Raw genomic sequence first — 14,535 nt, forward strand, 5'->3', positions numbered from 1 at the left:
CTTATTGGGAAGACCTTGGTAGTTTGATAGAGGAGCTATTTATGACTGTAGAAGAAACCTAATCACTATTGAGAAGGATGGGAAGAAGTTAACATTGGCTTATTTGAAGGAGAAAGAGAAGGAGGTGAAAAATTTGAGTCTTGAGAGAAGTTGCGATACTGAGAAACTGATTGCAGAGGTTATATGGGAAAGTGGCATGAATTTTCAAAAGGATTTGATAGATAAGTCTGATAGATAAATGGAACCGGATGGTAGTAAGGTTGTGATAGTGAGCCGGATGAAGTCTTGTGGTAGAAATAGGTTAGATTTACAGTAGAAAGAGAGTAGTAAGCAGAGATAGGGTGCAGGTCTGAAGCAAGGGAAGAGAAATAAATAGGGTCAAGAGTTAGAGAATCCGAGTGAGGTTCCGGAAGAGCTAAGGAAGAGGTTTGCAGATAAGGAAGATATTTGGATCAGAAATGAGCATGGGATCTATATCTTGAATCCTTTTCGATGTTCATGAGTTTTCTCTCATGGAAAATCTCTTTCTACCTGGGGTGACTAATGCAGGAGCATCCCCGGTCTTTGAGCAATTTTGCATCAACCAAAAATATTTCTTTTTGTTTAGATCTTGTTCAGTTCAGTGTGTAGTTTTGTGTGTTCTTGCCGGTATGTTCCGGTAATTGCTTTCTTTTCGTTGCAGATCATATTTTTGGTTTCTAGGCTGGTTCTTGTGCTTAATTCCAAATTCTCAGTTCATTTAGATTCTTTTCTAGCAATATATTGCTTTTGGTTTGACTGTTTATGGGTTCTGGAGCAGTTTTAGGCTTACCAGTTGGAGATTTCTTCTTTTTCAGAGCGGTTTCTTGGCATGTGGATCTATTTTGGGTCTTGTTAGATTTTCCTAAGTCCTTGGCCGACCTTCCTATTGATCTGCACTTCTTAGTGGTTCTTTTTCAAAGAATTTCCTTTCATTCTTGGGGCTAACCTATTTACACATTTCATTTCCTTGTCATGATAAATGTAATCTTTTGTGGCTGATCTGAATAGTTCTAGAGGGTATATATAGTTTTATGTGATCATTTGTAGGTAGTCGATGAGTATGAGATTCTAGATTCATGATTAGAGTTTTGGATGACTCTAGGAGTTTCGGATGGATTGAAATCTAGCATGTTAGTCTGCATGTAACCAGTTGATTACCAGATGTTCTTTGATGACTATATGATGATAACTGGTTAGTTACCGAAGGGTCTAAGACAATAATATGGTCTAATTCTATGATCTTTTAATGTTTTATTATTGCTTCCATTGTGTTACTCTTGTTGCATGATCTGGTTTGTTCTCTTTGAGGACTCATCGGATTATGGCTTTACCACCTATATATATCTCGGTCTCACCTCCTAAATCCTACAAAGTAAAGAACTTGGAATCTAGTATCTCTAAACCTATTGGGATTTCTTTTGTTCCTCCCCCTATAAAGGAAGAAAATAAACCTATGTCCATTGATCATAAACCTCTGCAAGTCTCAACTAAAACTAAAAGCAATCGTTGTACGAGAGAACGTTAATGGCGACGTCATTCCAATGCTCATGATCTTGCCTCCCAAAAAATTTCCATGTCAAAGATACCAAAAGTTGACTTGGTCCCATTTGGATAGCCTTCACCTAACCCTAGGGAGGAATTTCAACTTAGATCACCTAAATTAAAGATTCTTGAGAAAAATGATGGTTCAACTTCTTTTTGTATTAAAGATCCTATTTTTATTAATCTAGACGATGATATGGATGATGATAATGTTGTTTATGCTAAAAATGTTGATTCTAATGATTATGAGGATATGCATGAGCTTGTTGAAATAAATCATGAGTTATCTTCACATTTTTCAAAAAGCATTAACCCTAGCTCATAGTAACAAACCAAGTGATTCATCCTTACAACATGGTCATTGTATGGAAGTTGTGCTTGAAGTGGATCCTCTTGCATCTTATCCACCATCCCTAGATGATGTTAAGAAAGATTGGGACGTAGATAATTTGCTTGACTAGCTTCATTTATGTCATAGATTTTCTTTTGTGTGTTTGCTTGTTCGTAATATGTTTCCCCTATGATGTGCTACTTGATATGTTTTTGTGTTATGTTAGGTTCTCTTTAAATTACCCTTGTTACTCTATTGGTGCAAGGTAATATAAAGTTTGAATCTATTGTGACATTCTTCTATAATTTAAATTCCTTTATATGTTGTATCTATGTTATGTTGGACATGTGTTATTGTTCGTTAATGTGCCTTGTGTTGTCTACTTGAGGATAATGCAAAGCATTGACATCTCTTTTTGGTCTCTTCCATATTGACTCGAAAAGGCATATATATGTTATCTCTTGTGTTCTTCTTCCATTGTGTTCATAGTTCCACTATCTTTGGGGGATGAGTAAAATTTAATAAAAATATTCTTGATATACATTATTTATCTCATGCTCTCTCTTTCCCTTTCATGTGTTTCCCCTTTTATCTTGATATTATAGTGAGATCCTAAAGTCCCTAGGGGCTTGGTGTGTCTTGTCTCTTTGATATCTTGATGAATTTTTTTCAATGCGACTTTGTACATTACTATGAGTATGTTTAATCACATACTCTCACTAAAGTGGGGGCTAAATGTAGCATCGTAAATTGTATCAACATATAATTTCATCCTCGCCTAGACCTCACCTTGGTGCTTCATCTTCTAATTCACAATGACTATTATGATTATGCTCACACCACTTACAAACTTGCATTTTCACTACCTTCCATGCCTTCTCCCCAAATATAAGTCTCAATTCTCAAGACCAGGGCATTGGGAGACCTGGTCCTCTTAATCAAGACCAAAATTTGGTCCTCAAAACAATCACCTCAAGTGTGAGAGAAATATGACCCCATGTCAGGCTACTCCAAAAATTCAACTAATTTTTGGGTAGACAATTATAAAAGGATTTATACCTCTCTCATTTGAAACCTAAGAAATATCCTAGGTGAATCAAGATCCTAATTACACTCTAGAAAATTCAATTCAAGTGAGAAAGTGTTACCCCATATTTTTCACTCAAAATTTTTCTTACATTGGTATATTTGTGCCGAGATAATGTGTGTTTAATTCAGCATAATTAATTATCTTAATTTGTCATCTTTCTTCTTTAAGTCTATATCGGTCAATGCGTCTTTATGCCTAAGTGTCTGCATGTTTGAACCTGGAGTTTAGTTCAAGAGTTCATTGGTTCATTGGTTCATTGAGTCTCTGTGTGTATTATGCCTTAGTCGTGGCAAGTCTAATTTGTGTAAAAAAATTCATGTGGAGAATGAACTTGAACCTTCATTGGTTCAAGGTTCAAGGTTCAAGGTTCAACGCACGGGAGAATGCAAAGGAAAAGTGATTAATGAAGCATACTGGTGGGAAAAATTTGTAATTTTGAACCTTTTGATTGAAACTCATGGTTCAAGGTTCAAGGTTCAAGATTCAAAGGTTCAATAGTTCAAGGTTCAAGATTCAATGGTTCGGTCTGACTGTCCAATTCTGCACGTATTCGCCAACCAAAAAATGCAGCCAAAACAAAGTTGCAAATTTTCAAAATCTAAAGACAACCCACCTAATATTTTGGTCTTAAATGCTCCTACATTTAATTTTGTGACCATACAAGCTCATATGATGTATTATTTTAGTATTTTCTCAGTGCAGCAATATGGTTGGCAGGGTCAGTTTACAAAGGAAGTACCCTGATTTGGCGATCTGTTCAGAAATGGTTAAAAACCCATTTTTAATTTTAAATATCATAACTATTCACAAATTTTAATGGCTCTAGGATGTGTAGTTAATCTGGAGTGAATTTACTAAAAAGTGGTTGCAAGTGTAATGTCCCGCCAGGAACCTCGAAGGAAAACCCACAACAAGGGTGAATTTTTTTTTTTTTTAAGTATAAACATAATGAGTGCATTTACACGACATGCACAACAACACAAGTGGAAGACTTACACCAGAATTCCTTAAGGGTTACCAATGAAGAATAAACTCCAAAAGATAAATTCCACAATAACCATAAATCCAAATATACATTATTAACTCAAAGGTCACAAGAAGCCATGAGCAAATAAAGATGCACCATTGAAAGATAGAAAGGATACATTATAATTCCACTTCAATAAGTATGTACACATATCATAAAGGAAACTGATGAAAACATCCCAACATAGGATTACATTTCTCTTCCAATACATAGCTTCTCAATATACATATAAGGATACAACTTAACCAAATACAAGGTTACAAAAGATCAATGATACAATGACCACAAGGGTATCCAAAGAATAATAATCTCCAACATGAGATTATGCATGAGCCACAAACCACAAAAGCACTTGCGAAGTCGATCCTCGCATGAAGATACAAACAAGAACATCTAATGGGAAGTGGCACTACCACCCGACCATGTAATTCCCAAAATGGAATCACCCCACTATGCTAGGAGATAGCTAAGGACCCTCAAGAAAGAAAAAGCATGACATGATCGACAAAACAATATGACTCCATGACAACACAAAATGACTCCACAATAATCCAGGTGACTCAACATCACAATACATAAGTGAACTGCCATCACAAAACACAAGTGTACCTAAAGAGAGAGTGTCATCGCATAACTTGATGGTTACCTCGTTAGGCTCTCATAGGTCCCAGCTCTCTATCCTGGTAACCTCTCCTGAACCTCCAACTCCAACTAAGTCTCATGCAGACCCTTCTAGCCTTTCATGAAGACAAAGTTGTCAGTATACCATTCCAGGCCTTCTCACTACATGATGAGCCTCAGTACAAGCACTCACCCATGCACGAGGTACACTTATCTTATTAATGTTATGAACTAGCCACCTAATCAATTAATTAAATTATCACTTATTATCTGACTTTCGTAGGGGCAACCTGCTCGAAAGCCACTCTCTCAAAGGACACTAAACAGACAAGGTCACTCCCCGAGGACCCTATGGCGAAGCAGACAGCCATTACACCACTATCAGAAACAAGTGGTCAAACAAGGACATACTTACTCTTGGCTAACCATAAGGCAAAGACACTACATGGTTACGACAATCAAGCCAACATATATCACTTGGTCAAAGGTACCAAATACGCCACCACAGGACGACTGAACCACGGACCAGAAATAACACATTATAAACTTGCAAGGATAGCTATTTCACTAAGTCCGCACTCAGATAAATCTTTGAGGAAATCAACATCATAAACACTTGCAACATCATTGATTGAAAATTAAATAAAACACTCTTTTCCAGCAGGCACATCTTATCAATTTCCAAATCAATATTCCATCAGGAATGAAATCCATAGTAAACATTCAACCGAATAAAAACATGAATTCCTAACAGGCTTTTTAATTCGTTTCCAGAATATACCCAAAATAACCAATTTGAATTCTTAATTCATGCCTTGATTTCCATTGATAAATTTATTAACCACATAATAAACATCACATGAAAATCACCTTTTATTTTTATTTGACACAAAATCCATTCTAAAATATATTTCATTTATCCCAAAAACTACTCTAACATATATTTCATTTATTAAAAATTAACTTTATAGAACTAACCAGTTTGAACTGGTAAAGGGACATGGTTACACGGGGGTCAAAATCAACCCGTAGCAGTACTGTTGTTGGGGGCCGCAGGCACTACCTGCCAGTAGTACTGTTGTCGACCAGTAGCAGGCACTACCAACCGATAGCGTTGCTGCCGACCAGTAGCTTGTGCTACCATCCAGAAGCACTGCTACCAACCGATAGCGGTGACTGTTGACCAGTAGTTCTACTACCGTCAGTAGCAGTAACTACCGACTGGTAGCACGTAGCAGTACTATCGACCAGTAGTACTACTACCTGTGGGCAGCAGAGACTACCGACCTGCATGGTGGGACTAGCCCACCACGAGGTGAGGTAAGGTCAACAAACAAAAACAAATAAAATACATGCCTCCAAGGCATTAAAACCAACACTCTACCCAATCGTTTAAATAAGAAAATGATTCATTTCCAGAGCATTTCACAGCCACACACATACACAGTGCCAAATCCAATTTTCAAATGGAAATTTACCAATAAGGAAAATGGTGAAATAAAATCCCCCGGAAACCCCAAATCTTGGACAACAAGATACTAGAAAGCACACAGTAAGCTAAATCTAGTTCATTCTTTCCAAATAGAGAGGTAAAACTAGAAATTGATTTTCAAGAACAAACACACAGCAGATAGAGAAATGAACCATTTCCTTCCTAATTGCAGCCATATGATATAAGTTCACAAAACCAATCAATAATAAACGCTCTCTCTTCCATTCCAAACATTCCACAAGAATCTACAGGCAGATTGCATAATTTCCACACACATGAAGCAAACTGAAAAAATTTCAAATAACAAATTTCAAAACAAGAAGAGAACCTCCAACCTTGAAGAAATAGCAAGCAAAGAGATGAAGAGTTTTTAGTCTTGCAAACTAGGTCGAATTTCTAGTCCCTCCAGAAAGTTTTCCTGAATTTTTCTCCAAAAATCCCTCTCTTCCTTCTTCCCGTGACAGAATAGCATGAAAATTATCTTTTAACCTAAACTTTCTAGGTGAAAAAGTTTCCCAACCAATCAGATTTAAAATTTTAAAACTCAAAAGCAATCAGATTTTACTCCTTTTTCAAAAATAATTCTTTTCCAACAATTAAAATGAAAAAGTCAAATGGAAAAGTAAAAGGGAAAGTTTTTATTAATTTCTATTTCCAAAAATACTTCCTTTCAACATAATCATTTAACATTTAAATGGCTAGGCAATTATTCATTTCCTTCCAAAATATATCAATGCACTTTACAAAATAAATAAGCCCTTTAACCATTTAGTCTAGCAAACCATTAATTAAATAAATCAATAATCACAGAGCATAATAATTAACTAATTACGTCAACATAAGATATCATCATCCATTCAATTAAATGACCATTTAATAAATGGAAGCACACAAAACAAAGGATGATCAAATGACGAATCACAAATGACCAAACCCAAGCACTATGACTCGCATACCAGCCAAACAGGAAAGACAACCGACTAACAACACTCACGTGAGTGTAACTGTGGGTCAAGTTAGGGTACAACCACTATCTTCTCCACTCCCATCGGATATAAAAAGACATGCTCAAACCTATGCAACTAGGTGGAGTCGATACCTCGTACCTACCCGGTACTAGTACCTGCAATGTCTTGCACCAAGAACCATACATGCATATAGACCAATATATATATATATATATATATATATATATATATATATATATATATATATATATATATATATATATATATATATATATATATATATATACAGACATGACATGCACACCGATGAAGGAGAATCGTGACGTTCCCTGTCTCACCGGAGTGAGTGAAGGAAAATCATCCCCTCGCATCCCAATACACTTGCAAACACGCAACATATAAATAACGCATCACAATATAAGGTAAAAATTTCAGTCCATGATAATGATCCATAAAAATAACATTAATCATAAGCACTAAGAAACTACATAAAAGCATACACCATACATCCAGATAAAGCATGAAATAACATCGCATAACATCTGAATCAATATACAAAAATGTTCCACTAAACAGTCACTGAAGTAAATCAAAATATACAAAAGAGGTTGATCGAGGAGTACTACAGCAAGAAAAATTAAACTTTCTTACCTATTTATGTATAATATTTTAAAACACTTTAAGATGTTTTAAAATATGTTTGAGAGCAACAATTTCATGGGAATATGAATTTTATTCCCTTTATCAAGAATCAGTTATTGATAACTAAAAGTCTCTTAAAAAAAGTAGGCTATATATATGTAATGAAAAGAAAGAGTTGAGGATTTTTCTTCTTTTTTTGTTGTAAAAAAAAGATAGCAGCATAGTTTTCTGGACTACACAGTTTTATTTTACAAAGGTGTTGAGTTTGTGAATCCACATTTTGGCATTGATGGAATGAAGAATATTTTGTTGATCTATGCATTTATCAATATTTTATTTTGATTACAATGAGCTTTGTTTCTCTTGTGATTACCTTTCATTGTCTTTTTTGTTACATTAAACTATGTATGCATTTAATTCTGAACCTTTGATTTTAGAAATAACTTGTATATTGGAAAGAAATCTACTATTATCTCTTTTCCTAGGCATTCTGATCCCCCTTGTCTTTTGAGGCATGAGAGAGACTCGATCAGAGTCCAGGGCATTTTGATTCTATTGGAAAGGGTATTTTTGTGGGTGTGGGTAATTAAACTGTGTTTTACCTATCTTCATTCACTTTATTTTAAAATAGTTTTTGACATCTACTTTCATGGTTATGGGTAGATGTTAGTTTTCCTTTATTTCTTTCTGGTTAAAAGCATATTCAGAAAACATACATTTTATCCAACGAAGGGAGTTGTACCTTCATATCAAAATTTAGAGATCACTTACAATTTCCATTACAAGTGACTCAATTGTTGGTTCCTTTTTGTCTTTCAATTTAGGCATTTGGGAATCATTTTTGAAAGATATTTAAGATTGACAATTTTGTTAACCAACAGAAAGAAATCAGACATTCATCAAGCATTAGAGAAGAAGTGAAGTCAAGTTCAAGAATTCAAGATGGCATCCATGATCATCCTTCTATGAGGACATTCTACATGAAACCCTAAAACCCTTTTGTGAGGATTCAAGCAAGCTTCATCAAGGTATGCATTTCAATTACAAGCATTTCATTTTAGATCTGGCATTTCCCTCAAAAGGAAAGCATCTTGCTACAATTTTTGTTTCAATTATTATCTCAATTTCAAGGTTAATTCCTAAACTAATGTTTGACCCAAGGCAAACCCCTATCCACAACACTTTCTTCTTTATTTTTATATGTAGGGAATTAACTTAGGAGTTGTACTCATAGATTTTGATAGAATTGATGATAACTAATAGGTTCAACTTTCAACAGAGCAAAATTCTCAAGACCAGGACAAATCTCTACTACCTAGTCCTAGAAAATCAGGTCGAACTTTCCTATAGATTCTAAACATCTTATTTTGCCTAGATACATGTTTGTGGCTCTGTTGGATATTTGCAACATTACGTTTTCATCAATTTACTTTAATTTCTCAAATACTTGCCTTAAATTCAACTTTATTATTCTAATTGCATTTTCAACTCAAATAAAAAGGGAGTAAGACTTTAATCAGCATTCAACCCTCTTCCTAATAGAATTAAGGTTGGATCTATTGTGTTTATCCTCCTTTTAATGTTTTGGTATGAGAAAGTTAGGTCATTTGTCATTTCATAGTTTACAAAGAATAACTTATGAAACCCTAATTTTCCCACCCAATACAATCTTTCATGGGAAATACTTACCACGATTGATGTTACTATAGTCCTTGTTATCTCTTTAGCCCTCATAATATTTATAGCCTACAAAGACCTAATATTAATGTACTAAGTTATTATCATCTTGGTAAATTAGTTACCCCTCCTTTTGATCAAGTCTCTACTTAATAATCTTGTCTTAGTTATTACTTTTGATTCACCAATTCTATTTTTCTCATGATGTTACCACAACAAGCGGAGTCTTGTAAAGAATAAACCAATTGAGTAATCATATGTGTGTAACTAGTGATAACCTTTATCTTAGAATAGTAGTAATTTCATTATAGTGTGGATTAGTACTCTATCTTGAGTTTCTTGAACTTACCACTACTACCCAATATTATGCATACTATGTCTCTCTTTACAAATCTAGGTATAACTACCTTTTGATCTAACCAACCAATATATAGTTGTAGTTAAATTTTATGATCAAGTATCTAACTTTCAATAGAACTTATATGTACTTCTAGATGTGTAGACATGTTGCAGGAACTGAGATCGAGAGAGATAAATATATGGAGGTAAAGACAAATGGGCAACTTGTGCAAGAGAAGGTATGTTTACTCGATGGCTAAAATATGTAATTATTTATTATTCTTTGTACTTAATGCAATGTTAACATGGTTTAAAAATTAAATAATGGTACGCTCTATTATATCTTAAATTAGGTAATATTCTATTGCAAGTTTGTGTTTTAAAAAAAAATTACAACTTAGTCAAGGATATGTAGTATTATATGTTGTTTTGTGTTCTTTTTTAAGTGAAATATTATGCATTACACCTCAATCTAGTCGTAGAAACTATATTTGAACCCTTATTAAATCCCAACCCTAATTAATCCATAATAATAATAGTGATCCTAACTATAATAGTACCCATGTCTAAACTATAATTAAAACCCTAACCCTAACCCTAATTATACCCTAAATCTAAACCTAACATGACTATGACATAAAATGTAACTTTAAACCCAACCCTAACCTTATTTATAAAACTAATAGTAATTATAGTTATATCTCTATTAATAATTGTATTTCTCACTCTAACCCTAATTGAAAATCAACCATAATTCAATTGTAAACCTGCATGCAAATGAAAAGTTGCCCTATTTGTCAATAGTATGATAATAATTTTAATATTATATCAATAATGTAATATATATGACTAATATTAACAATATTAGTATAATACTAATATTATTAATAATATAATACCTTCATTTGCATGATTATACTAAATCAATATTAATCTATTTCTCTTACACATTTCATCTCCCATTGCTACTAGCATATATATCTTAAAATTATACATCAAGATATATCTTTATTGAGGCATCTATTAAATTGTCATATATTATATTTATGTAAAATCTGTGAGAAAATTAAATAGATTCTTTTATTACATCTAAAATATTTCAAATATGTTGTGTAGAATCTTAATTTTTCTTAAAGTTTTATTAGCATTATCTCATTTGTCTAAGATTTATTGAATGTGAGGCTTCATTTTGGTTGCATGGTAATTTAAATGGCCAATGTTTTTGATATTGAGTAAAGAGATAAATCCTAAGCATTTTATATAGCATATCCTAATATGTTATGTCTAACCATTAAGGTTATATATAGTACAAATGACAAGTGTAAAATTATCAAGTCCATGAATAGGACTCTTAGAAGAATATGAGGTTGCACTATAACATAAATTGAATCAAACTTTTAAGGATGTATTGTTATTAGGTGTATATATTCATGTGTTGGTCCAATGGATATATTGCTCTAGTGACTTGGTAATCAAGAATATTCTTAAAATAAGCATATTACTATTGTGATGTTTTTGGAAGTTCAAATGATTAAATAATTATATTATAATACTTGGCATCATTGGATCATATTATTTACTACCCCACATGGAGTCATATTTAGCCTTTTCTATAAATGTTACTTCATGAAGATATTTTGACCCAAACTACCATAGAATGTGATATAAATAGATAGAATATTTTATATTGATTCATATTTATGTGGAAGGATTTATTTAGAATTTTTTTTCATATAATTTCCTATTGCATAAGGTGTGTTGTTTTAGATAGTTTATAAATGGGACTATAGTATGTAGAGGTAGTTCAAAGACCATGTTCCCACTAACTTGTTCATCTTAGTATATTGAACTAATTAATTAGATTAAGACCATATATGTTTGTGTTACATTTTTTTTTTTAATCTTCCTTTCTTAAGCTCATCCTTGGGTTCTTAAGGGAAATTATCAGCCATTGACATGATTCCCATTTAGGAATATACCTTATTTATGTATGTGATAAAATTATTTTTTTCTAGTACTTTATAGATTACCATGACTAGGGGATACTTTAATAATTGAAATCATAGGAGAACTATATAGGAGTCATATCCTATTTTGAAGGAGGTATATAGCTACTATTCCATGGGTGAAAGATACCCATATGAATCAATATATAGGAGAGGGTTACAAAATAATTCTAATATTTGGATTTGTTGGTAAACTCTTTTTTATCTTATCTCTTTAGTATTCTTTAGCTTGACTTTGAAGTTGCATTACATGGATATAAATTCACCTTCTAATTAATGTGCCCCACTACATGGATTTTAGCCAATAAATGGTAATCAATCATCATCAATCTTATCTTCTTTAGAGTTTGTGATGTTTGGATTTCTACAAAATACTTCAATCTAGGAGGAAATTTTAGAGTCATTTTTGTTGTGGTTTTTCTTCGATGTCAATGTGTGATGATGACTCTAGACTTGTCTAAACTAAATTTATCAATTTTATTAGGCTAGACATACTTGTATTGTGTCTAAGATTTGTGATAAGTATAGGTGGTATGGGTTAGCCTCAAGGCCCTAGTGAGGTTTATTATTCTAAGAAATAATGCCATCATAAACTTGGTCACAAAATGACCATGAATGAATTAAAGAGTCTTGTTAATTTTGTATCCAATGATGATGTTAAATTAAGAAATTACAATATTAGGAGATTAGTTTTTAAGTTTTATAATCTTCATGTGTGTTGGGTTAGGAGTTTATAAGTTTTATAAACTCCTTACATGCATTCTTGGTACATGGTACAAAATTTGTAGCAAAATGGATATAAATTCTAAACTACTAGTTATTTTTCTTATAAAAGTAAATCTATTTGGCAAAAAATTAAAATTTCAATGGACTAGTACTAAATTTTGAAGAAAATGATAAAAAACAAGTGTGTGTCTGACCAACATATGTACAAGAAAAACATTAAAAAAATTTATAAAACTTTAGATATAAGTAGAGGACACATGCCCAAGTGTATCACATATTTTTTTGTAATTGTTTTTCCAGTAAATAATTAGTTGTGATTTATTTACTAGAACTTTTTAAATATACAAATTTCTATGTCCGACCACCATAACTTGGTCAAAACTTTATGAAATTCAAAAAGAAATTATCCTATAGTATGCAAAGAATGGGATATGGTGCATCTTTCAAATTTGAAAATGTGATTTAACTTTTTGAAATTTATAGATTTTTCGATCAACCTATCAATCGGAACTTTAGTCATAATGCATGTAAAAAAATCAATAATAATTATTTATTAAATTCAAAATAAGGCATAATTTATATTGGTGGAAAGCTGACAATTTCCTTAATAGACCCTTTTTGTTAAATCAAATTTAGATATAAAAAAAATTCATCAACTACATAGGAAAAGTTTGGAAAACCAAACACATTTTTGTTGTTGACTTTCTAGGTTTGGAACGTCCAAGCCAAATACCAAAGCAATCTCAAGGCTACAAAATATTTTCAGACTAAATGGTGTTGTTTATAACTAGGTAAGATGGGTTCGGATTGCCTTAAGGCAACATCCGAACCCATATAGAACTGGGTCCTATCTTAAAGGGGTAGTGTGCCCCCAAGACAAGTCCGGCCCCATCCTCCACACCACACTAAAAGCACCACGCATCAATAAAGTAAATTGGTGCTAAAAGAATTAAGGTCAACCTAGGATATATGGGTTAAAGACTCATATAAATAAAGGTAAATTGCAAACACAATCAATCACTTCATCTCTCATGCAATCAGGGAACTAGCTTTGCAACTAAAGGTGCAAAAATACTAAAGAGGATTGTGCGAACTTGTCCAAGAGGATATAAGGCATTTTGGTGCAAACTTGAAGTATTTAGAAAGGTAGATCTGATATACAAAAGGGGATCAGATCTGGAGAAGCGAGCTAAGTATTGTATTTGTGCAATTAAGATTGAATACATAATCTAACCTGTGGGTCTTTAATGCTGGGTTTTTCCTCCTTGGAGGTTTTCCCAGGGTATTTGTGTTTGTCTCTTGCTTTCTTGGTTCATTCTTGAATTTACTTGATTATGGTTTACTAAATGACAACAAATAATTAAATGTTACAAATCTGATTACTGAACTAGGGCACAAATTTAACATGGTATTAGAGCTAAGGTGTCACTAACTTAAGATTTTAGTAAATCATTTGTTGCATATAGTTGTTGTTTGTTTTCAAATTAAAATGTCAGGTTTGAAGGCTGAATATAGACTTGATGGAGCCCTTGATTTTGCTGCTTGGAAAGTTTGTATTCTATTGATCCTTGAAGAGAATGATCTGCTGAAATTCATAGAAGAAGAAAGGTTGTCCCCTCTAGAAGATACTGAAGAGATGAAGCAGTTCAAGAAAGACTCCCTCAAGGCTAGGAAGATCATAATTGAATCCGTCAAGAATCATCTTGTCACTGTCATATCAAAATTCACGTCTACCAGGGAAATGATCAAACACTTGGAAGGGATGTATGAAGTCAACAACCTCAGCAGGGCTCTTGCTCTAAGGTAGCAGCTTCTTCACATGAAAATGAAAGAAGAAGACTCAATCATAACCTACTTCATGAAGATCAATGAACTAAAGGACAAGCTAAGTACTCTTGACTACCAAATTTCGAATAAAGATCTTGTTATGATTGCATTAAATGGTCTACCTGATGAATGGGAACCATTCATTCATAGCATTGGTGGAAGAGCTGATCATCTCAACTTTGAGCGTCTTCAATCTGATTGCATTGAAGAGGAATCTTGAATTGAG

Source organism: Cryptomeria japonica, chromosome 7 (assembly GCF_030272615.1).
Source record: "Cryptomeria japonica chromosome 7, Sugi_1.0, whole genome shotgun sequence".
NCBI classification, from domain to species: Eukaryota; Viridiplantae; Streptophyta; class Pinopsida; order Cupressales; family Cupressaceae; genus Cryptomeria; species Cryptomeria japonica.